The 26,030-nt window shown below is 39.3% G+C and overlaps 1 protein-coding gene across 1 annotated transcript in view; it reads right to left on the reverse strand.

Moving 5' to 3' along the window:
- LOC106658019 overlaps positions 1 to 22,805 on the reverse strand; it is a 30,850-nt gene extending 8,045 nt beyond the window's left edge. Inside the window, exon 1 of the mRNA XM_023460778.1 lies at positions 22,164 to 22,805. The gene's annotated coding sequence lies outside the window, so the exon portion shown is untranslated. The remainder of the gene's footprint in view (positions 1 to 22,163) is intronic.
- Between the last annotated feature and the right edge of the window lie 3,225 nt (positions 22,806 to 26,030).

The raw sequence follows: 26,030 nt of genomic DNA on the forward strand, positions 1-26,030 counted from the left end.
ATATCGAGTCGTCGTTTGGAACGGATTGAAAATTCGAGGAAAAATCTATCTCTCTCGCGATGACTAATGGATTAGCTGCTCATGCTGCTTGTCAATTTTGAAATGGTTCGAAGAACGCAAGAAGAAAGACTTTTAGACAAATCTGGTCTAAATCCCTATTTGTATTTTAATGAACGTCTATTTCAACAACGAGTGATTTGGTCTTTAAACTTTTACGGCGTCAGCTGCGTATAAGAGATACGCTCAGTCACACTTCTCGACTTTAAATCAAGCTATTGACAAGCGCAGGGATATACATCGGACCAATTTTCGCTTTCTAACTTACGAAATAATAACATTACCATCGATGATAAGAATTTACTTAGGATCCTTTAAATTTCCTCAAGCAGTTTAAAATTCGTAACCATTTTGAAATGGAATTCGATTGAACGTTGGCGTAATATTAAACTAAAACTACTATTACGACTTCGGCTTATATATTAGTTATTTGAGAAAAACAATGGCTCTTTCTCCAAATACATGTAAAAAGCATTGAATGGTGCTCGGAGAAAAAAATCTTACGCCGAAATGTGATTCTTTTACGAACTTATTTTAGTTCATAGTTAAATCTTAAAAAAAAAACTTGTACACACAGGTATTTTTTATTTCTCGAGAAGAAAAAACAGTAGCAGCAGGTGTGATATTTATTGCCTCACATTTAATACTTTTTATAATATGTATATAATATAAATCTTTACGCTTTGATACCTATTCAATATGAGAGTAGATGACTTCCGGCTGTTATTTTTTTCCTGCCTCAATACAACGACATTGAATTTAGTCAACAACAACCCTCAAGAGAAGTAAAAAAAGTCCTTCGAAGAACAAGTTTTTTTTTCTTCATTTCAATATTAATTTCAAGCGTGATGCCTTTTTCAATAGAACTATCATATTATCATTTCAAATGTTTGTGATCGAGATGAGAAGAAAGCCCTTTTTTTCTATTTATTCTGAAAAATATTTGAATTCACGACTTGCGAAATGGATCTAATGGCATTTTGAGTGTATCTGGAGTGGATAAATTAGAAAAACGTCATGCTATCTCCGTTGCTTTGAGTAGCTAATTTGATCCGTCGAAATCCTCGAACCATTTTAAACTTTTCCCAATTAATTTTTTTAACCTGTTTTAATTGTTTTTCAATAATATGATTATTCGTAGAACAAAAAGAGCATCTCACTTTCGCTTATGGCGAATGGAAAGCAGCAAGACACCAACTTTGCCATGTGTGTACTCTCTCGAACTGAATTCGTGAGTTTTTTTGTAAATAATATTAACGATAATTAGAAACTATAAAATCATAAGCGTATTTCGATGATTTTCAATTTTGATTTATCGTTTCGATTCAGGTAAAAATATTTACCTTCACATACGAGCAGGGAGAAACAAACATTTAATAAGAAGTACGTGAATTTCAAGAAAAAAAATTCGCAAGTAATGCACGCAACATCTTACTTAGTTGTTCCCTCCTGCGTTATTACAGTATGTATCAAAGATTGGCCCAATAAGTCCTATACACGAGGCCTCTCGCACGAGTACAATATAAAAATAATAATACAAAAAAGCAACACTTCCGGTGTTCTCAGGATGGATTGAGTTCTACTATATAACACTGCTGTTACTGCTGTTGCTACGTAGTCGCGGAAATGACAAAAGCTTATGCTCGCGAGAAACGATTAGGTCAATTTTACGAAGTGGTTCAAAATAATAAAAAAAAAGTTAAAGTAGCTGAGAGGAAGACAAAAAAAATCTAAAGAAAAGAAAAGAAGCAAGTTGAATTGGTCGTTGCGTCTGTACATGTATATGTGTATATGTGTGCATAGAGAGTCAGTTTGCACACAAGATAAGCGAGGCAGCGCGAGTGCGAAAGTGTCAGGTGATAAAGTCAAACGATGCATTATTTANTTTATTAATTTTCAATAGGTATTAAAGCTACAAATAAGATTTTTGATAAAAACTTAAAATCCAACTTAGAGTCTATAAATCGATGAGAAATAAACCCAGCTGATGTGATTTTACCCATATATAATATATATTATTATATATATCTATATATGTATATGGACACGTACAAATTTCTACGAAAGTTGAAACACGAAAAGCCCAAGGTAAGAAAGGAAAAAAGACAATAATACATTGTCACAAATCGGCCATCTGTCACGCGGCGATTTCCTATCCCCGTTCATTTCGTTTCGTTTCTTTTTTTTGTTGTTGTTGAAAGTTTGCGCGTTGCACACCGCTGTGCTCGAAACTTCGCTTAAAAATTATTCCAAGAATACAAAGTTGTTGTGTATTATACTATCAAAGGTTTATAATGAAGCCACCAAGTCTCCCTGTCTCTCTTTTACGTGCGCGTCAACAACACCGCGACCGTAAAATCTGCCGCCGCAACGCGACGCGGCTATTTGCTATGACCGGGTTAGGTGAAGTTTATGGTTTGAAGTTACGTAAATCGGACTTCACGAAGTCAAAGCCTTTTCACACGAGTTATATTATGTATATAGAAGCTATCATCGAAGAATTTCGAACTTTAGTAATAATAATTAAACGTGGACTAAAAAAGCCTCTTATATGGAACCTTTTACAACGACGATGATGTCGAATAACATACGAGGCTTCTCACATGCATGAGGAAAAAAAGAAAACCACTTGGTGTATACATACGTTACAACTCTTATGTATAGCGGTATATTACGTATTATAATAAATGACGAGTTCTTGGTAAATCATCAAGTTCGCGCTGCTATATTATTTGTCCCTTATATACTTATAAATATGTACATGTAAGTGCATTCTGAGAGCTATATTAGCGAGCGAACTGAATGAGTTATTATGTATACGAGGGAGTGAAAAACATTGTTGCGAAAAAAGTACAAAGTATCTATAGTGTCATACACATATGGTTTTCCATACATATGAGGTGCGTCCTACAGAAAAGAAACGAAGTATCATCTGCGCTGCGGCTCAAGGTATTTTTGTAATGTACATGGCAAAAGAAAAGTATATTTAGTTTTTCCAAAAAAGGGAGTTAATTTTCGAAGCAGCGAAAGGAGCCCATGCGCCTTTTTCACGGGAATTTTTACGGCTGCGCGTGGTCCTTATTTACTTGTTCATTCACGCGTCATCAGCCGCTAGTGGTATATGTTTCACTTCAATGATATGCGATTACAGCATTACTAATACTAACAAGATAATGATGGAGGTTAATGACTATGTGATTTAGATGGGGGTTCTTCTATTTTTCAGTTGTTTTTCAATAGACTAAAATGAGAAATAAATCTAAATAGAATGTGTGATTTCTTTACGCCAAACGCATTATACGAGCATGTTAAAGCAGATAAGAGTTGGGAGAATTATACGTATAGGGGAGTCACGTTTTCGCAGAGATTGATGATTCTCTGCAGACGTACATAAATAATCACTATCACCTGCAAAAGTCAGACGTACAGTTTCGCTTTAACTCAAGTCAATTTTTAACTTTTTTTTTATCAACTCGAAAATGCGATGTTGTATATTTTTAGATTATACGTATATTCATATAACCGGACTTATATCTATTAATCAAATTATCTGTATTTGCTTCGAGGCCTCTTCTTATCTATAGCGTCATCCGAACTTTCTTGGAAATTCAATGTCAAAACTAATCGGTACTAATAAAAAGAAATGAGAACATTTTTGCGTCACTGGCATCACTGTGGTCGGTTATTTCGATTCTATTTGAGTTAATTAATGAAACTGATAATACTATCTGACTGATTAAAGTTAGCTTTTTAAGAGCAAATCGCTTGCTCTATTCCAGCAAGACAATTTCAAATTCTGCAAAAAAAGGGAAGAAGATAACGGGAGAAAAGCTTTCCGGTGACAGTGCAAACTTTTCAAGAACTCATAGTTCTCAATTGGAAGGTAATTGTCTTTGCGGCGGGCTGTCTTGACGATAGCTTATGAGATCTCATTGTTCGAAATTCATTTTCGATTCCCCGTAGCTTTTTGCTACTGCCGCTCTCGGATCGATATGCCGAGACCAACGCCAATACGCGGCAAGGGAGTTCTCGAAAATTACAATTTAATTCCAGTTAAAAATATATGTATGTTCACCATTTATTATTGTTTTTTTTGCCGTTCCATCGTGCATGATTTCAAAACAGCGAGGCAAGAACATCTGCGCTAATGTTTCCAAAAAAGGCGTACACGTTCATGGCATTTCACCATGGGTTGTCGCAAAAGCCCCCTTAACGAACACACGTAGACGGACATTTTTATCCGAAAAACCACCAACGGAACTTGAGCATTCCCATCTTCGTATTTTCGTTCCCACGTACAAAAGGTTCAGCGGAGCATGAAAACCTTTTCCGCTGTGTTGGGCTGCTTGTAGATATTTTATGTTGCTATATATATACGTGCTAGCACATACATCCGAAAAGTATCCAAGTAAGAAAAGAGGCTAAATTTTTTTCAAAAAGAAGCTATAGCCATGACGATCGTGACTTGGACTGTACGAGTTTGGATTTTCTCGTAGCATATCCTGGTTATGGGAAACGCGACCGGATCGAGCCTTTAAAAGCCGCTGTTGGAATCGCTCGTGCCACACACTTACACATCTGTAAAAGAGTTTTATTTTTATTAACTCTTTTTTATACCTACGAGCTAATGGCCGTTTAATCGATTGCTTAACCCTCTATATAGCGTTCACGATAGACGTTATAGTTCGACTTCGAGTTTCTAATTATTTAGAAATGGCCAATGTGAAGGATAATCTCAAAAACAGACGATGAGGTTTTGCATCGAACGGAGCAGTATTAGTTCATCATGGGAATTGGCAATAGTAGCAAAATTAGTCTTTTTTCATCGATTCTTTGACTTCAGAGAGCAGTCCTAATTTGTCCTCAGAAAGAAAAAAACAGCATGAAAAACGCGCTTCGGGTAAAAAATATCTGGTAATCACAAGCGCAACAGCGACATCGGCTTTTTTGTCCGTTTCAGCTTTATTTGGCACGCGCATGCAAAAACTGAAAATTTTTAAATAACAGACTACATCAAGATCGGAACGATCGTATCTATAGAAATAATACAATAGAATGAAAAAAAGCTTTAGCGGCGATGTACAGCACATTTAGTATGGTCAAGTAAAAAAACACAACTTAGGAATTCAACGTTGCCCTGCGTTAAAATGAAAAAAAGAAAAAAATTATCTTGTGTTTAACCGGCTACCCGTCTTACCTATTCGACTTTAAATTTACGATCTTAGTTCGCATCATTACCAAAAAAATATCAATCGGATAATATGCATAAGAATGTTCGCTGAATCGTCTTCCTTATAATTTCCACTCGCTCGAGCTAAGAGATGGACAGGTTCGATATCCGATCACATGCACGCGAAGTTAAAAGATAGAGAAAAAAAAAGAAATATATACAAGCCTTTTTTCTTTATATTTTTATACGGATTCGAAGCTTATGATATTTGACTGCGCATGCGGGCAACATAGAAATAATACATCAAAACGTCAGATTGGATTATAAGAGATATAGTTTTCTGCAGCTGTATGATATTCGCTTCGCGCAGCGAAAACTTTCAGCTGACGCACACTTGGCTACATAGCTATGCACTTCTTTAACTGTAATGCAGTGCAAGTCATGCATGGATTTTCGATACTTATATATCGCATAATGTTGCTCTTTACGGATCATTGATGCGAATAAGATTTTTTTGGCTTGAAATTTTCCTCCTTCTCTTTTGGTATGCTACCCAAGATCATCTGCGTTACACAATAGAGAAGGATAAAGAATAGCTGATGTATGATGTTTACAGGGTATGGGGTGGTGACTTGGGTGTGCATATCTTTATCGTCGATAGACTCGTGCGTGTATTGCTCGAAGTTTCCAGGAAAACTATAATATTTTCTCACTTGCGCGAAATATTATTGCTTAATATTGGTCTCGACGTGAGCGCGTGTCACACATGCACGGCATATACGCGTCAGTCAAAGCAACGACCGGCGTTGAACTTTTCCGATAATCATAAAAATTTGTAAAACCGATTTCACTTTTCACAGCTCTTGGCAGACGCACGACTCTGTGCGGTATTTTCCTCAGCTATAAATGAGCGAGACAGAGAGAAACATGCATTTAATACATTGTATCGCAATTTTCTCGCATGAACTCGTTCTCAATTCAGGATGGTTATGCATGTGCGTAATAATGTAAGTGTGCATATTGCGGAGCAGTAGCTTGCGCTATGCACGCCACCCACACAACAGTTTAGAGGTTGCGCATATGATCCTTGGAATTGGACACGTTGGCGTGACGTAGCCTACTCCTCCCGAAAGACGAGCTTTTGTAGAGGCTTGTATAGTTTTTTCGAAGCCGTCTTTTATCTAAGTACGTCGAGCACTCGTCGCTGTACCTAGCCAGCATCGAGCTTTTCGAAGAAAGCCCCTCTTTGCCGCGTTACTCCTTTGCTTGCGCTTCTCTCTCTCTCTCTCTCTCTCACTTCATACAGTTTTTGTTGCTTTTTTTCAAATACAAAGATACACTATCCAGGCGTTGAGACTCACGCGACACTCGCACAATACGTCCATACACGCGGAGGCCGAAAAATGACAGTAAGATACTTGCAACTAAAGGCAGCGCGCGTAAGCTCTCGCTCTCTTGAGTCGCGGCGTCTGATTAATTACCGCGAACGGCTGCGGCGTCGCTTGCCATCCTTGCTAATATACGTCGAGTGAGCAATTGCGTCGCGCGAGTTGCCGCTCTATACGGCACGTATATATACGCCAGTGCGCTCATCGACTCACACGCTATTAAATTCGCGAAAGCCATTAAGACACGAAAATCGCTTTGCGGAAGAGAGCAGCGAGCGGCGTTACATGTACTCTACGTACACTTTGTAAAGAGGAGGCCTTTCAGAGACTCGTATGCGCTGTGTAGAATCTCATTCGGTATCTGCCTCGTGCAGCAGCTCACTGAGAATCATTCGATTGCCAAACCGAGCGCGAGCTTCGAGCGATTTTCAGCAAAAATATGCTTTACAGCTCGCATATGTGAGAGACAAGGTCGATTTCTGTGAACTTATCGTGTTCCTAGGCTTCCAACGCTTCCGGATAGGTCAACTACACGACTTTCGTACGAGCATAGGATGATGAAAGTCGACCATTGTACAAACATGCATAAAAGCTTCATAAATCAGCCATGTGAGACGATATAATACGCTCAAATTGGGGACTTGAATCTCTTATATACTTTAATGGCACACTGACTAGGACTATAGACCTAGAGGTGTGACTCGGTAACATTTGTGTATATATTTTTTCGGGTATACTATAGCGATATTAGCTTTTCGCCAAGTTTTCCCGCGTTTCTATATATACAAGCCCAGGAGAGGAAACAATTTTGCCCGACTAAGAAACGCGATGTGCCGCGTGAAGCATCAATTTGAAGCTAACGGGAAATGAGCTAGAGGGCCATTATATCGGTTATTATATTTATATACATATTGTAGCATGTACGCGTATAGATACTGCACGTATTTGCGTATGGGTGTATGCGTGTGCTTATGCACACGTGTGTATCGCGAAGCCATTACAAATAGAATCAAGTGCAGCTTTTGCAGAAGTAAAAGCTTCTCGGAATCTCTCTTAACGACCGATCCCCTCTTGAACGACCGATGTGTATCTGTATCTATTATACCTATATATGCCATAGAACGCGACGATTTGGCGACGGACGACACGCAAACTAACAATTTGGCTTTTTGTAAGCCTGGCCTATGACTAAGGTTCTTCACGAGATAACTGATATACATCGACGCACTCACGTGTTTGTGTGGCTGTGTTTATTCTCCTGGTCCGAAGCATCGTATTGCTTACATTAAAAAAAATATCCACGCAAGTATGATCAAGAGTGCAATCATAAAAGAAAATTCAAAAAATGGGTAGTTTCTCGTAAATCTGTAGAGTTTCAAATCTGTAAACAAATAATCAGTTTATATGCAGAATTTTTAGAGGAATTCAAATTTGTTGTCAAAATTCATATTCATAACTTTAAAACCTCGTAAAAGTTTAAAAATAGCATATAAATTTAAAAGTAAACTTGTTTATATCCTACGAATAGGTCAATATTTTAACGTAAGCCCTAATTGCTCAAGATAAAAGATCAGGGTTTTTCTGTAAATCTTGTATGCTGCTAAACCTTAACATTCCATTTTTTGTTGATAAACATTCTATAAATGATAATTCACCTTAGCAACGGACGATTTTTTTCAAATGAATTATGGTCTTGGATTCCGCATTTGTTATTAACTAAAAAATGTATTCATTACCTTTTTTTTCTCTTTATCTCGTCATTTGGAAATCAACCCTTATAGAGCATATTCGCCAAGTGCTTTATACTTTTTCGGAAATCATGTGTTTGCATATCTCTAAATGTGACACACGAGACCAATCGGGTCCACGCCCATTGCATTATTGCGTAGAGCAAAGTTGCTTACTCTGGTTTGACGACTAACGAGTTCGCCACTACTGTGCCGAGCAATTAGTGGGTTTGCTATAACGTTTTACACATGTTCCCATTTCATACATGCTAGTGTTGCTTCTGCTGCGTGACATAGTGCAGAGACGCACTTGATGAGGTATATATACCACAAATGACACAACTAGTTTAATTAGATTTTCTCTTTTCATGCGCGCCATTTCAATTGCATCGTTGTCCAATCATTCCATGACTTCCGAATGCTGTTTATACATGGCTGCTTCTCTTTAGAAAATACATTGAAGTTTTGTGTATGGCAATCTTCTATATACATTAATACATGAAGCAAAGCGAAGACATCCGAAAAACCACAAGCTGGTCATATAAATCCTCAGCTGTACAGAAAATGACGAAGTCGTAGCGGAGTACAGGTACACCACAGAGGAACGCGCGAGAGAGATATCGAAAAAGCCTAAGTGCATCAATTATCGAACTTCATTTCTCTAACTATAATAGATATCTCGGAAAATCGACCTTGTGGTTTTTAGCTGACGCTGCTGCACCCAGAGATCAGGATCTGCGCGCTACTCTTATGTAGTAATCACGAGCGTAAAAACATTTTATTTACCCCGACTACGTGATGACGTGGACTTGGTATATAATATACATAGCCTCCCCCAATTGCTACAACAGAAGTTTTGTGGTTGATCCGCGAACTCGAGAGTTTGGGATCGAGACAATATAGATAATCAACCAACTGTGGCTTTTGATTGTTTTATTGTCATCGTATTTACAAGTGCTTTTTCATAAAGCGCGTCTCACCAGAAATGGGCTTTTATACGTGACGGACTAATTAGAATCGCGTGATGAAGTATAATACCTTTTGACAAAACCATTGCACAGCGTATACATAAAGATCGTATTGCATATCCAACAAGAATTAACAATATCAATTTCTCTCCCAACCAAAATATCTATATCATTAAATATTCGATGACTGAAAAAGAAAATCAATTTCCGATTAAAAGCGATAAATTTGAAGCTTAATATCGACACTCGTATGGATAGGTATAAAATACTTCACATGTATCGAGAGATACTTCAGGTAATACTTTACTTCTCTCATCCGTGGAAGACACGAGAAAGGTTCTCTCGAATTAAAAAAATTTAAAGATATACATACACATAATCACAGAACAAGGATGGCTATAATAACAAAAGCCATTTCAGAAATCAGCTTATAACTTGTTACGGCAAGAGCTCGCGCGAGCGGTGCACAGCACGTAGGCGTATAATAATGTGTGTAAGATTTTACATGGGCGGTACACACCTTATATATACTCTCGCTCAAACTTCGCACTATCTCTCTTTCTTGGAAATTATATCTGTATGCTTGTATAAATAAAAAAAATGATTTTCTTAATCTCCGCATGGATCATAAAATAATCATAATTGTCGTACGCGTACATTTAATATATACAAGCTGTGACGAGCTGTCGCGACTGTCTTTCTCTGTCTCTCTTTCTCTCTCTCTCTCTCTCTCTCTCTCTCTCTCTCGGTAACTGTAAAAGCAATACGTGTGAATATTAGCGTATAAAGCACGATAGCCGCGAGAACTGCTTTCTTAAAATCACAGATGGATTTGGTGTGGTAATTTTTCGGAACAAGCGGATTATTAAAACAGTTTCAGCTTAATTCACTGTGTTTTTTTTCTTCTTGCTTGTACCAAATTTGCAGGCGGCGCAAAAGCGAGTATTTCCAATATTCTACGTAATTTTATAAAATATTTCCTGCAGCTAAGCCACTTTCTGTATCATAATCTATAATATAAATCTGTGCTGGAGTAATTATGATTGAGCGCAAAAAATAAAAAAAACACGGAGCCGCGAGCTCGTAACGCGGAATAATGAAAAAATATGATTACTTGGACAATCGGCAGCTGTACGCCGCTGCGACAGTCGCAATCGTGCGAGGAATACGCGGGATAAGCGGATTTCCAAATAAGGCCAATGCGTAGCGGGCGAATGTTGCGACAACGATCTGATTACCTTTAACCCGTTGGTTAATGCACTCGACGACAAGCGCATTTCTGTGCGTGACGATCCGCCGCGTCAAGTCACTGCTGCAAATCATTATTATCGCGCGCCAAGATAGCTCGAGTCGTGCGGGGATCGTACAATCGGTTATTGACACGTTTCTCTTTCATGCAAATGCGAGAGCAATTTTTCCTTCGAGCACACATGACGCAGACGGATATACGCGCGCCAGGCTACCTCAACCGAATTGTAGTTTAGTCATCGCAAACGAAGCGTAGCGCATATAACGTCGTCTATTTTTCAATAGAGCAACCGCAGCACGAGCTAAGGCTATATAATGTATATATCGACCAAAGTGTTTGCGACTTTTCCCTGAAACATGTCTCACTCGAGTTCCTCTGAAGTCCCTCGTTCTAGTGTGTAGCAGCATTAGTAGTAGCTGCAACTGCATCCACGGACACACATTTTGTTCTTTAGAATTGCAGTTTGTAACGCGCCGTTTCGCAAAAACTATTATTACCTTTTCCGAGGCTCTTTCTCTCTCGCTCGCGCTTAAGCACAAGTAAATTAAGCCTTTTTCCATCGAATCCAGCCGAGGTGCATTTCTTTTTCTCCTTAAAACGCGCCACGCGACACAATCATCGGGATTCTCGATACATGAAATAAAGAACGCCAAGAGAGACAAGTATTATATGCACGCGTGTGTTGATGAATCTTATGCAGGCAGTTGTATGACGTAGCACCTGCTGCACTGCATGACGAGCTTTGAGTATTATATATAATACATAGATTTTTATCTGCAGTCGAGCTCGATTCTCGCGATTGTTGTCCTTGCGCGCCAACTCGTTAAAAAAAATAAAACAACACGTTAGCTTCTGCCTTTAAAGAGCTCCGATAATGCAACGCGCACCGCTTGTAATAATCCAAATTTGGTGCCGCGTTATGTGAGTGCCCGGTTCAACGGCGCGTGAAATTCGCATGAAAAGCTGCAACGAGTACATCGCTAGCAGCAGACTTTGTTTACTACAATGTTAAAAGAGTGCCTCGTGTACGGCGTGCAGTGTTTATGAGAATGCCCGATTAAGTGATTATCTCAGATTGATCGATTAGACCTTTGCCGCGACAAGAATTTACTCTTTTTTACCTATTCTCTTTTACTTGTAGGATATTCGTATAAACTATTATATCTGCTTTTGCGTCATTTACATAATTCAGAAAAAAATATGATATTCGAGCAAGATTAGATCGGATTGGCGCGATTAAAAATCCTGAATTATGGCCGATAACGTGTCGTAATTCATACTTCCCGAATGAAGACATCATAATTTTTTGTTTCGCCGCGTACACACACACGCGCTCGCACTCGCACGTACGCTAAGCAAGCTAACGAAGAACGTATAGTAAAGCGGGGAAGCATATTTGAAAATTCGTTGTATGTATTGAAATTCGAAGGTGATCAGACTAAAAAATACCCATTACATTATACTTATGACGAGTATCAATTTTGGGCTCGCGACACAATCAGTACGCCATTGCTCATATATTTGAGGCTACATATAGATACTTGAATGTGTACGCACATAACACGGTCATGAAAAACATGTTACGCACAATCAGGAGCAGTAGGGCCGTTTTAATTCTTCGTAAACTAAGGTGTCTCGTGTGCGCATGATGGAGCAAAAGCTGCTCCTTTTCAATCGTTGACTGTGTGCCTTTTTTCCCTCCAACTACTCAAACAATCATTCCAATGCGCCTTTACTTATGTTTACGTACGCGAGTGTAATGTTCCCTTACCAAACGTCCCATACCAATGACTCTTTCTTTCGTATATCGTGTGTTCCCGATAATTCGCGGTACTCGAGGGATAATGAGGGTCGTACGTATATAACCGCCGTTGTTCACACACAATTTTTTTCATTATCAGTGCTTCCGCTCGTTATTCAAACATCTGTTCGAAGTAAATCGATTTCTCAAAAATTTTACCAACTCGTTGAACTGCGAGCGATTCGCAAACCCTGTCCGCGAAGACGACGACTTTTCGGAAGAAAGAGACACTTTTTTGGTTGAAGAAAATATACACCGACACGCAAGACACACGCGTGCGAGGAAACGGAAAGAGGAGCCCAAGCAAATATAGTCATCGCACGCGTCAATGACGTGTCGCGCCAGTAGTGCAAGAAGAGATCGACATAATCGAGTTTTTTCGGGGACCTGAAGCTGAGCTGTGGAAAAAAAATAAGCTTCGGATCACTTCGACGCCCAACGCATGGCTGTAACGAACGAGTCTGTATGCAAGACGCGCAATTTGGAGTTTTTTTCCTATGTCAACGTTCGCAGCTTCTTAATTGATGATGACTTACTTCATTCGAGACGTCTTCAATTGTACACCGGATTACGGTAATCGTGCGCTCACGGGTCTTACCTGAAACAAGTACAAAATTCATACATCGTACCAAAAATTGAATCGTGGTAAATGTATAAAATTGAGGGAAAGGGAGAGATGATTTGTGTACGTGTTGACTCTGTAACTGCCGAGCAGTAACAAACATAATATATTTTTCGAATACTCTTAAAAAACACGATCATTTTGCATAAATGCAACTCCTCTACGTGACGTTTGGACACAGCAAACAATTGCAAGAGGAAAATACGGAGAATTTATTGTTAACTTTCAAAACAGCCCGAGAGCTCTGTTGTACACAGTAGCTTCTTTCTTCCTGCAGTACTCATCATTTTCAGCCTTTTACTAAATTCGCGCGCGGTCTCCCTTCCTCTTGGTCTTTTTTCTCTACGCCACTTTAAAAAAGTGAAAATATTTGTTCAGCAGGTTTAGAAATTTCTTGCAGACGAGGTCTTCTCTTCCACGAATATCCTCGTTTTCATTTTACAAGAACGCAACAACGTTAAGTTTATATAGGTACAGCATGTACACAAGAGAGCAGTGGCAAGTACTCGCGGAGAGACGAGGATTGGTGCCTTTTCTCTCTCTTTTTCTCTCTTCCTTGTTTATACCGATCAGGAACGCGTGACGATTAGATGCGATTTTGCCCGCGAAAATATGTTTCAAACAATGGCCTGTTTACAGCAGGAGGAAAATCTGGCCTTGTTCAGTACTTATCATTAACGCAATTTATCGAGCGTTCAAATTTAAATTTCTTAATTACTTGTATCAACAATGTAAAGTCGAACGATACACTAGTAACTCGTTTAGTCATAGGTTCCGAGAATAGTCATTGAATTAGAAATAGATTTATGAAAAAAAATACTTTGAATCCTATTATATTTAGAGAAAAAATAATAAACTAATTGATTTTAAACAAAACAAATGAATCAAACAATAACTCGTGGCATCCGTTTCTAAGCGGTCTTTTTGGCAAATGCCAAATGAAATTTAAATGATTTTTTTAAATGATTTTTTTAAATTTGCTTTTTATCCTTTTATCGTTCAAAGAGCTCGATCGAAAACTTAAACAAATGAAAATATGACTTATTCATTCAATTGAGTAAAGTAGTACTCGAGATCAGTTAATTCATAAATAAGAGTCTGTGTCACCGTTCTAAGATTCGTATATTTGGATGTTATTAAAAATGCACGTGCGGACAGTAGTAGTAAACTATCCAATAAATAAACGTACACTTAGTACTGCTATGTATATAAAGCAAGGTTAATAATTAAGAAATTGTGATAATAAATAGCGCATTGTCGTTGTATTTTTCCAAGTACGCTGCAATAATCGTGGTCACGAGAAAATTGTTGTAACGATACTTTTTCAAGTTCAATCGATTTCTCATCATATTTATGATCGTTAGAACCTACCAATCAACACGCAAGTATATATACACACAAACACACAAACACACACGCACACATAAATAAATACACAACATTCTCATAAAACTTAATTAGTTTTCGGCGCAATTGACGTAAACAATTGCCATTTAACTCGCTAAGGCACTAAGATGCGCGTTTATCCAGAACGCATCGATGGAAAATATACGTTTTTTACCTTTCTTTGCTCTAAATCCATCAGTTGAATACTATTGTGCCGAATCATGTGTTTCCTTCGCAAATGAGCAAATACACGTGGAGTTCATTCGAAATTACATTAGAGCAGATTTTTTTTTCTTTTTGGTGAGTTTTGTAAGGAGGGTTTATGAATCTATTCCAAAATTTAGTATGTTATTTGGGTACATAAAAAGAGCCTTCAATTGAACTTTCAGCCCTCACGGTAAGAAAAAAAATTCTTCACTTGACCTTCATTGTAATTTCGTAGGGGTTTTACTTGAGTCTGTAGCATCTTTAAAGTGACCTCTAAAAATAAAAACAAAAAAGGATATTCGAACGTAAAATTTTCCGCTCTTTTTAAATATTAAAACCCTCCCCACAAAACTCTCCAAAAAGTAAAAAAATCTGCTCATCAATAAAGCAAAATTTCAATTTCTAGTTACAGAGAAAATTCCGCCTAAAAATTTTTCAAAGTCCCCAATTGAAAATTGAACTTATCATTGATTGAATACAAAATGTAAATGAAACAAAAACCCGTAAATTTGTAATTCACACGTGCCCGCAAAAGATTGATAAGCCATACTAGCATACTCTCGCGTGTCCGAATATACATGCACTATAAGCAGATGCGGGCATTTTGAAAATACTGCTGGATGTGATAAGTTCCAGATTGGTGACGCAAATCTCATTGTTTCGGCACTGCCAATTACTGCTTGTGTGTCTCATTAGAAAGTTGCGCCGATTGTCTTTTGCATTTTATGGGCTGATCAGATCAGTGCATTAGAGAAATTCATTTGAGAAATAAATTTGACAATTTATCCGTTCATCGATAAAGTTAAAGTCACAAGAATAAAAAGTATACATTGTAAAATTGTGTAAAGATGTTCAGTCTGCTATACGCACATCTAAGAACTTTCGTGGCAGAAGGTAAAAAAAACATTTTCTTTACGCGGAAAGCTCTCTCTTGCGGAATGAGTAGCAGAAGTGTAGCAGCAGCAGTAGCAGCAGTAGTGCCGAGTACAGGAATACGAGCGGGCTTCAAAGCATTTGAATTCGAGGAGACTCGATGAGCGGATAATCGTTATCCGGGAAGAAACTTTTATGTACATATGCGAGAGACAGAGAAAGAAAGAGAGACGGAGGAGTGTATTACGCGTGAAAATCGTGTACGTTATATACACACGTAAGTACCGCGAAAATCGCCATGTGCAGCGCAGAGCACGCGTGCTCCTCGACTCTCGTTAAAATACGCGGGATCGTTCGAATGAGTCTTCTGTTCACGCGAACAGCAACGTAAAAGACCTTCGGGGTAAAAGTAATGGTCCTGTATGTATATATGTATGTGTACTCACAAGCGGCATGGGTAATTTTTTTCCCTTCAACAGTGCACCTTCCTTGTGTATACATGCATACACACGCATACTATACGCGCAGCCTAACTTATTACACTGCACTCACGCATTTTTGCGTGAATCGAATGATTTATAATCGATGTGAGCTGAGACTGGCGTATTTCATCAAAAACTCTTTTCTTACGTTCCACATCTCTTGAATGAATAAAGTGTGAACTCGTACACGTGTGTGTATATAATTAAAGCAGATGCAATGATTATTGGGTCTTTTTGCAAGCCACGGTAATTATAATAACACAATTGACTGCAAAAAGGAGCTAGCAAGAACCAGTCAAACGTAGCGCATTATAGACTACGGCTCGACGCGTAATATTTTGCTTCTACGAATTTTCCATTGGCTTTGTTGGTAAGCACACATTTCCGTCTAGATTAGGATGTGTTGTATAATAGCGACACGTCTTTCTCTCTATCTACCAGTTATGCTTTATTTTTTGCACATGATTTTTTTCTCTTTGTACCATCATTCGGACGATACAATTTATAGTATTAGAAAATATTGATGGAGATTCATAAAAAACATACATTTGATGATTTATTAGAAGTAATGTATTTATTTTATGTGTACCATTTATTATAATATTTATGTCAATGAAAAAATTATGGTAAAAAAGGAAGCTCGGCCGTCAATTTTATGAACTTGGCATGTCCTCTCTCTTTCTCGACTCTTGGTAAAAGAGCATTAAGGCAATAATAGTCAAAGTTGAAAATAGCACAAATATACTTGCGGAGACGGCGACTGCGGCCTTCGTCCACACATAACTTAACGATAACGTCTATACCGGAGGCATATAGACACGAAAAAAAGAAGCAGCGAAAGAGGAAAAAAGAGAATTAGAGTCAAGAAAGTGTCCGCTGAGACACTAGGACAACCCAAACACACACACACACACACACACACGCGCGCGCGCGCGCGTGCACATATATATATGCGCTGGAAAGAGAAACGATAAATAAAAGCGGATTTTGACTGAAAATGGTGTGCATGTTGCATTCTTCCGCGAATTGGATGAACAACTCTTCATTATATTGACGTTTTTTTTAATTTCCCTATGTGTGTATATGTGAGCATGCATACGTGAAGTAGTTAAAAATCTCGTTCATTTGTAAGACAGCTCTACAATGACTGATATTAATAATTGTACAATTCTCTAAATGACTTTTAAAATTTTCTTTTTCTTAATCAATAGAGACAACGGAAAAAAAGAAACAAAAGGCAATTTTATTTCGTAAAGTGAAACTCAATGTGCAAAAAAGTGTCACGCTCCCATAGTATAGGATATACCTTATATTCAGTGCAGGTCGATTGAATACGCACGACACATTTTTCATGCACGTTAATATGTGACATACTACTATCACATATAAATGCATATATTCAAAGCTCGACGCTATGTGTTTCATTTTGCCAAAGCTTCTTCAAAGGGTGTCTTGACACGTTGTCCAAGTCATGGTAGCATTGAAAACAATAAACCAAGTATCTCTTGTACGATGGCAAGCGCGAATTTCTTGTAAAAAGTCACGTAGTGCTAAGATTACCATAAAAAATAATTATTCAAAGTTTATAAATAACCATGATTAATAAAATGCATGATAATAATAGCCGATCATGTCGTTAAAATAAAATTATATCCTCTTAATAAAATGAAGCTGCAATGAGCAAGAAAGCGTTTGTTCTCGCGTAAAAATCGATTTTTCAAGTTCAAAGATAAGAAGGTCAGAATCAAAGACTCGCAAAAGAGAAGATCTACTTTCATTGCAGGAACTTCAATATAGACACGTCAAAAATGATACCCAACGTGGATTTCATTTGAAATTGATTCCGGATTCCATGAAGTTCATCGACGACATTCTCATAATTCACCAGAGAAAAAGAGATAATCTTTTGCCTGCGCGATAAAAGCAGAGCAAAGCAGTTGGGACGTATGATTCGATTACACCGACCATTTACCGAGAATTTGCCAATGCTAAAAGATAACAATTTCAGCCCTCTTCGATATGTTTTTCATCGAGCACGAGCAGAGGTACGGCAACATTTATGTGAGCTTTACATGAAATTGTCATATTCTTTAAAATAAAACATTACAAATCCGTATTTCTAATCTACGGGCTTTGAAATATTTATATCCACATGGCCTGCTCGTGCATGGGGAAAAGCTGTAGCATGTCTATAGAGTACATGATTAAATAGATTTTTTTGTTCGCGGAACTTTTTATATTGAGCGTCGAGTGATATGTATTTAAATACTCGCTATTTAAATATGCAAGTGCTCGTACTTATTAGTAACCCGGGCAGCGTGTTTAATAATAAGTGTGTATGGATATCTGCCACTGATTATACGCGAAAATATCTTACTTGTTATTAATGACAGAAGACTTCTAGGAAAACCTTTATCTATATTAACTGGTTATTCCAAACGTTTATATATATACACTCCCATATTATATGTACATCGAAGGTGGAGTGTACGCAAAAACAGTGAAGAATTTTTTACACGCGCGTGGCCCTGTCTACTAACAAATATTACTGCATGTTATCTTCGAAGAAAGAATGATAACCTTTAATAGAGACATTAAAGTACACAAATTGTGATTGATTCCAAAAATTTTTAACTTTTATTCGATGGCAAACCTTATTTGTCAAGAATTTCATGGAAAAAATTTAAAATAAATCATGATGGTGATTAGAAAAATACAAAGATGACTTGATGAATTTAGTTGTAATTTTGTAATGACAAGATAAGTAATAATTTAAAAATGAAGTGTACTCATAAAACGTAATATTTAAGAAGAATTAGACTTTCATTATGAATTGTGAAATTAATGAAGTTATTATACAATTGAGTGAGTTTAGATTTCTTTTCTAAATACGTTGGATAAAACGTTATAAGCGAATAGAAACATTTGAACATTCGGTTTGTAGCATTCTGAACGATAAAAGGTTTATCAGGGACACACTATTTTAGATATTAATCCGCGGCGAGTTATCGAGGCCGTTCATACTTGAAAGAAGTAAGAAATATTTAGCCTTCCTAAAATTTATTAAAATATTCTTCCGAAAAGTCGTTTCGAACGAGAGCGTCTGTTTCGACGAAAAGGGCTGTAAAAGCTCTCGCAAAACACAGAGAGGAAGAGAGTCCGAAGAAAGCTTATGACCATGAATTTTGCGAAGACTGCATGTATGTACTACCTAATGTGAACGTGTGTATGAGTGTATGCTTTGTCTTGAATAGATAATACGTCTCGACTCACTCCGTCCATCCGCACTGTGTATACATCGTAAAAATATTACGAGCGCTGCGATTTCGATGATAATTTAATGCGATGCGACTTTTCAATCGATCGAGCGCTGTTATGTACATTTGAATTACTAAAAAGACGATTGCGCCTTCCTCATACTGTGTGCGTGCGAGCATCGAGAACTCCAAATGCCTTGAATTATCATTGAGTAATAAGTAAGCTTAATTGAGATGTTGACGAAGTTTGCGATGCTTGACAATGTTGATGAGAGAGAATTAAAGAAAAAAAACCATTGATTATTAGTTTCAATTTGATTTTCTGAGAAATACCGAGAGCTCGCAATTAATTACTTTAACGATTTCACATTCAAACTGTATCATTGAACCAATTATTGGTGTAATAATTATTCCTCGGCTACATGGAATACGATGCAGATATATTTGAGCAAAAAATATTAGGGGTTTGAAAAAATAAAGCTTGCATAAAAAACACGCATACCAAGTATCGAGCGAAGTATCGAGTATTCAACCCGTCTTTCAAAATAAAACTTGGGAGACGTTTCCTCGTCTCACCGTTGAATTCCAAAATCGAGAATCTTGTCTCTTTTTTTCTTTCTCTTTTTCTTACAGCAGTCAACGCGCGCGACGACCCGATCAAGACAATAGAACATAGCAGCAGCAGCAGCAGCTAAAAAGAAGACCAGTGACCGACGACGTATATATTTATATCCTGCTTCTATACACGTGCGCGTATACATATACATATAATACGTACGTCAAAAGACCTTGGCTTTCCAGCTTTTATAAATGGGACGATTTCGATCGATCTGTATAGGCGTCTAGGAGTATTGTAGTACAGTGCAAAATAAAAGAAGAAAAAACTGCTTGAGCTTGACAATTCGCGGAAATATATTTCGATCAACTCGTTTATTCGTACACTCTGTATAAACACTCGATTTTTGTCTCGTTCAGTTACATAGATAAGGTAAAAAATGTCACTTTATCAGTGATGAAGATAATCGTTCGATGTATGTACGTCGATGCGATTCGCCAAAATAATAATTCAAAAGGTTCGCGCCGTGATGGCTTTTAAAGAGACGTGCTTTTAATGTATCTTCGAGGAAAAGGAATTGGCTTCTGACATTTTTGTAGCGCTTTGCATTCGTATGATACATATGTGTATATGTGTGCCAGCAACTCTCATAAGTGCATTTCCACGTAGCAGGTACCAAGCACGCGCGTGCACTAAACTAAAGCGAAAAAAAAGAACGTCGCTTGTGAGCGATAGCTTCTTAGGTATTATATACACCCGCGCGCTCGAGCGACACGAAAGTTTATGCGTGTATTCTGAGTTTAGTGTGTGACTTTGATTTTTTCGTTTGGGGTAAAGGTCGTTCTCCATTTTTTTTCTTTCTTTCTCTTTACTTTTTCTTTTTCGGCCTTCGAGCTTTCCAGTTCGTAAATAAACGATACGAGGCGCTCGAGCTAGCGGTAGTATATGCGTTTTCCGATTGGCAATCTTTTGCCATAGAGTATATTTTTAAACGAGCGCTTTTGATCGATCGAGAGCTCGATATGCAGTTCACAATGAAACTCGGCTGCACCGTAAGCCGCGAGCTCAAATCCCATGACCATTTCTCCGCTGATGCAGACAATTAGTTATATCTGTCGCACTATATGCGCTTTACCGTTAAAGCTGTATAATGGCGCAGCTGCACGCGTCGGGCCCTTCGAGGCACTCGGAACAGCGTCATTTTTCCCTGTCGTCCTTGTGCTGCTGCATCGGACAATGTGTATATTATAATGCAGCACGTCTCGCGAGCGAAGAGAAAAGAAAACGAACGAGCGAACACGAGCGTGACCGTCCCGGGAGAGCGGGAGAAACGTCATCAGCTGCGCCGATACTTCTGTCAGAGTCTGAATCTGTATGTGCACCAAGTTCAAAGCGCACTTTGTTCATCATTCATTATCTTTTGGACGCGATTCGCTCGAACAAAAAAGTCAAGAGACTCGGCGTGGATGAGTATGCAACATGCATCATTTTTTCAATAATATATGGAAGGTGCCGATGTATGTCGTCCTTCTCGGCACCGTTACAATATAAACAATTTTGAATCCTAAGCTCATCGATTCTCGGATCACTTGGAATCGCTCGTTAAATAATACTGTCAATAAGTATAAATTAAAAAAGGTATCGCTTTGAACAATAATTCAATTCAACCCTTCATATGCATACGTATTTTTTTTGCTTGAGCAGCAAGCGATGCACATTTACACATGTATTGGCGTTCGGTTTATTTACCAATTTATCGTATTCCGAGTACCTATGTACCGCATTTTCTCTCTTTCTCTCTCGGCACACATACACACACACACTTATACCTAGTACATGCTTTAAGTACATACTATAGTCGCACTTAATACGCACAGTCGGAAACAAATTCAAGTTAAGTATACACAAATGTAAATGTGTGTATACGTAAGTACGTTCATGTACTGAATGTAGAACGTTGATCGTGCATCTGTAATAATCGTACGCATATACAAATAGTAAACCCCATTGTATAATTTTTCTTGTTTCCGCGAATCGGATGAAATTTCGCAAAGGAATCTGCGCAAAGTAATGTACAATCGCGTTGAATAGAATTTTTTTCCTCCTCGTACGGCACAAGGAGGCGCAACGGAAAATCGAACGATACGATGAATTATCGATGAGAAATTGCAGCGTGGATTGATTGCACGGAGCGCGCAGCATAACTTGACTGCGCTTCGTGCACGGTAATCGTACATATATAAAAGTGTCTCTCCATCTGCACACATAGCAGTACGTGCGAAAACCTAACCTCCGTAAGAAGCAACTTTCGCAATATGCATCTCTCTTCCAAGTATACCAATGTACACGCACGAGCGAGCAAATGTATACCTATATAATGCAGCAACAGGCAGAGAGTTGAAGTTTCGCCAATTACTAACCTCGTTGTTATTTTCCTTCGAGTCAGCCAGTTTGACTATTGCAATGGTCCTTTTGGAGTGACTCGATCAGTACGATAATGAAAATTATCTGCGATGCACAATTATCGATGCACTGGACTTGTTTGCACTTTTTTACTCGAGCTTGCGTTTAAGCACTGGACTCGCGGTCGTTTCTCGAATCTCGAACGTTGAGCGTTACACGACGCGCGAATAAATATATATATGTGGGCGTTCTAATCGTACGTTAAAAAGCAAAAAAGAAAAGGAGCAACGAAATGGCTCGATTGGATTTTTGTAGCGAGCCAGTTTACAAAGAGACTCGACGCGTTGAATGCGCTTGTTGCATCGCTCAGTATAGGTACACACACATATATATATATGCACAGACGAAAGGTTTATTCACTGCACAGAGCACTCGAGAGTAGATTCGCAGGCCGAAGGAAAGCCGAGAGAAAAGATGAAGGGTCTCAAGGAGCACGAGGAGAGAGGAGAAAGAAGCAACTAGAGCAAAGAAGGCACACAAGAGCTATCTGTGCAGCTGTTTGGAAGCGCACACAATGCAGTTGGCGCACACGTACATACATGCACACAAGGTGTAATATGCAGGCCTGCAGCTTTTTCTCTCTCTCTCTCTCTCTCTATCGTGGAGAGTGCAGAGCAACGCGAGCGAGCGCCAAGCGTCGACGACGATGAAACATGGCAAACGATAATAACAACAATAATAGCCACTGGCGCAGCGACGACTGCAGTAGCTCGGGTATACATATATATGACATGTATAGTGCTGCACGACTTTGGCGCTGCTATTATTATTGCAGCGAGAGACAGTAGGTGGCGGTGGTGCACAAGAGAGAGAATCTCGTTTCCCCGTAGAGCGCGCGTGCCCGCGAATATTCGAAATCTTCATTCTGGGAAAGACGATAAATCGTCCCGCATGTGCGCCCGCCTCCGAGTCTATAGTACGCTCCCTGTACGAGACTCGAATGAGAGACAGTCTTTATTGCAAATATAAATGTCAACTTCGGAGAAAATATATCATCTCGCGTGTACTCCTGCCTATACATGTGTGCATGTCTCTATGTATCTGTATTATGTGTAATGTATATCGGTTTTATTATGATGCACGCGGGCTATATCGAGTTGCAGTTTAGGTTTTAGAAAAAAAATAGCGACGAATAAAAACGCGTCGAAATTATCGATTGCCTCGTGATATTCGCCGGACGCGAGGTTCCGGGAATGTTTTCAGTGGCTTTGTTTATTTATTTGTCCCTCTAAAGCTAAGCATAACGAAGACGAGCGGATCCATATATGTACGCTTCATTATGAAAGAGGTGGTGAATATTTTAGCCGCGATATTATTAATATGTATAGCTGGCTACATGTGTATCGCTCGCTCGAGTCGCCGGCCTGATCAATTTATAAATACAATATAGCGGGGCCGGCTCTGCTCTCTCTTTCTCACCTGTGGGACATGTGCACACAAGGTAAATATCCGCGGCCAACGCTCGCTGCCGCATGTACGATGTGTTCCGGGGAAAAACGCCCGCTACGATGAATAGGCTGGTGCGAGAGTTTACCTATACACGCTCGGCGTGCGCTATATAGCCCACGCACAGACACAGTACACACAGACGTATCGAACGAGGAAAGGCGGCTCGAGGCTAAACGTTACCGAGAACGCGCCGCGTGTTCGCCTCTCGAGCTTTCAACGCTAATTTTTCCTTCGTGTCTGCAGCGAGTCTTATTTAGTCTCGTTATACACGTACGCGCGTTCGAGTGCAGTTGCGCATCGTCATCTCCTTGGACGCGAATACATAATATATGCCAACTCGATTTTCCTATCTCGATTAAACTGTCAATCTCTTTCTCTTTGCATGTGAAGCGACGCGGCGAAAAAATTTCAAAAAGATAATGCCTTCGTGTGCGCGAGAGCGATGCATTTTTCATGCTCGTCGGCGGTTGTTACAAGTGCGCAGCTTGTAATTATATCACAAGCTCGTCTATATTACAAAGCTTTTCCTCGAATTTCTCCGCACGTATACGTCCGCGGCCGTACACGCCGCTATTATTGTACACATTTACCGCGAGCTAGATGCTGCTTAGTGACTTTGCTTAATTGATCGGATTAATTTTTCATGTATCAGTTTGATGCGACACGCGGACCCACGTATTTTCTGCTATATCTACACGACGTTATTACATTTTTCAAAGCGACGCGAGTGAACCTAATTATTACGAAAAAAGAAGAAGAAGTAAAAGAAATATTAGCTCATAAAAATTTCACGTTACGCGCGCGCGCGCTATGTTTTCTATTATTATTCGCGTTCATTCGCAGACCATCGCTCGCGCCACTCACGGAGATTTAAATATTTCATTTCAGGCGACGTCGGTGACGTTCCATTTTCTCCGTAAACCAATATACAATATAAATAGGTATAACAATGTATTATAGGCAAAGCTCGCGTCAGCGAATTTCTGAGAAATGTAAAAAGGGTCGTCTCGAAATGATAATACTTTTTTCTCTGCGGCAGCAGCTAGCGACGGAGCTGGGGTGGATTACAATGCAGTCGCAGTATGCGCAGAGTAGTTTGACGTACGGCGGCATGAGTCGAATCGTGTCCCAATCGCATAATGAGCGTCTCCTTTTTTTTTTCATGCTCAAAAGCTTCGGCTAATAGCGGCGGCGGATCTTTTTGACTCTCGTCGGCGATGGAAATGAGAATATCGCGACACCCGCTTGCACGCGGCGCGGCGTACATAGACAGGTATACACGTATAAAGTCGACTGTGTGGCGTCGTCGTCGTCGTCGACGTCTATAATTTGCAAAACCGCGAGAGCGAAAAGCCTCTTTCTCTCTGCGTACGGCTCTCTCGTTTCCGCATCACGCGACGACAAAAGTGTCCTTTGGACTTTGATGCAGTGGCGCGCGACACGACTCGAAGCTGCTGCACACACCTCGCTCTATGTATACGTTTGCGTATACACTGTGTTTATCGTAGGTACATGGTGCGATCGAAATAGACCGCGAATCGAGCGTTCATTATAGAAAGTCCCCTGCGGGTAATGAAGCAATCCGATCCGGGCGCGGAACATAATTCATCCTCGGAATCGAATTTCTCGACTCGGTGAACCCACGACGTGCGATTTTATTCCGCGTCGAACCCTTTACATCATCATCATCATCATCTTCGTCATCGTCGTCTTTGTAGCAGCACACACACACACACCTCATATACATGTGCACAAGATGGTAATTTGTCGCTCAGGGTTGCACCGACCATAAGTATATAGATCGAGCATAATCTGGTCGCTGGCGCGCGAATGAGACGCCCGAGACAACGAGTTGCATTGCGACGGCGGCTCGAGCTCGAAATTCGCGGAAAGCACCAACGCCGAGTAATTCTCGGAATAAAGGTCGGCTGCACATACACCGCCAGCTTATATGCGATACTCCATGAGCTCGTGTGTGTATGTGTGTGCAGTAAAATTGCATCTCATCTCTTGAGTCTCTTCCTCCTCCTCCTCCTTCTCTTCTTTGCTCAATACACTTTGTCTCTCTCTCTCTCTCTTTCTCTCTCTCTCTTGCCCTCGCATGTTTCTTTCGTTCGTATACACACAACATGGTAATATGGCTATGGGCTCATTGCTCGCCAGTTAAATAACGTTGCAATAGCCATAATGGGCCACGCCTCATAGGTGCATTATAGGCTCACATGCTCGGACCTCATGCCGATACGTACCGCGCGAGTCTTAATCGTACGACAGTCTTTCGCAGACATTAAAAAATTAAAAGTGGGCATTGTAATAATCGAGCTAGCATCCAATGAAGGCTAGGAATATAATAACGATATCCTCATCGGGCAACT

Source organism: Trichogramma pretiosum, unplaced genomic scaffold (assembly GCF_000599845.2).
Source record: "Trichogramma pretiosum strain Unisexual culture from Peru unplaced genomic scaffold, Tpre_2.0 scaffold6, whole genome shotgun sequence".
In the NCBI taxonomy this organism is placed as follows: domain Eukaryota; kingdom Metazoa; phylum Arthropoda; class Insecta; order Hymenoptera; family Trichogrammatidae; genus Trichogramma; species Trichogramma pretiosum.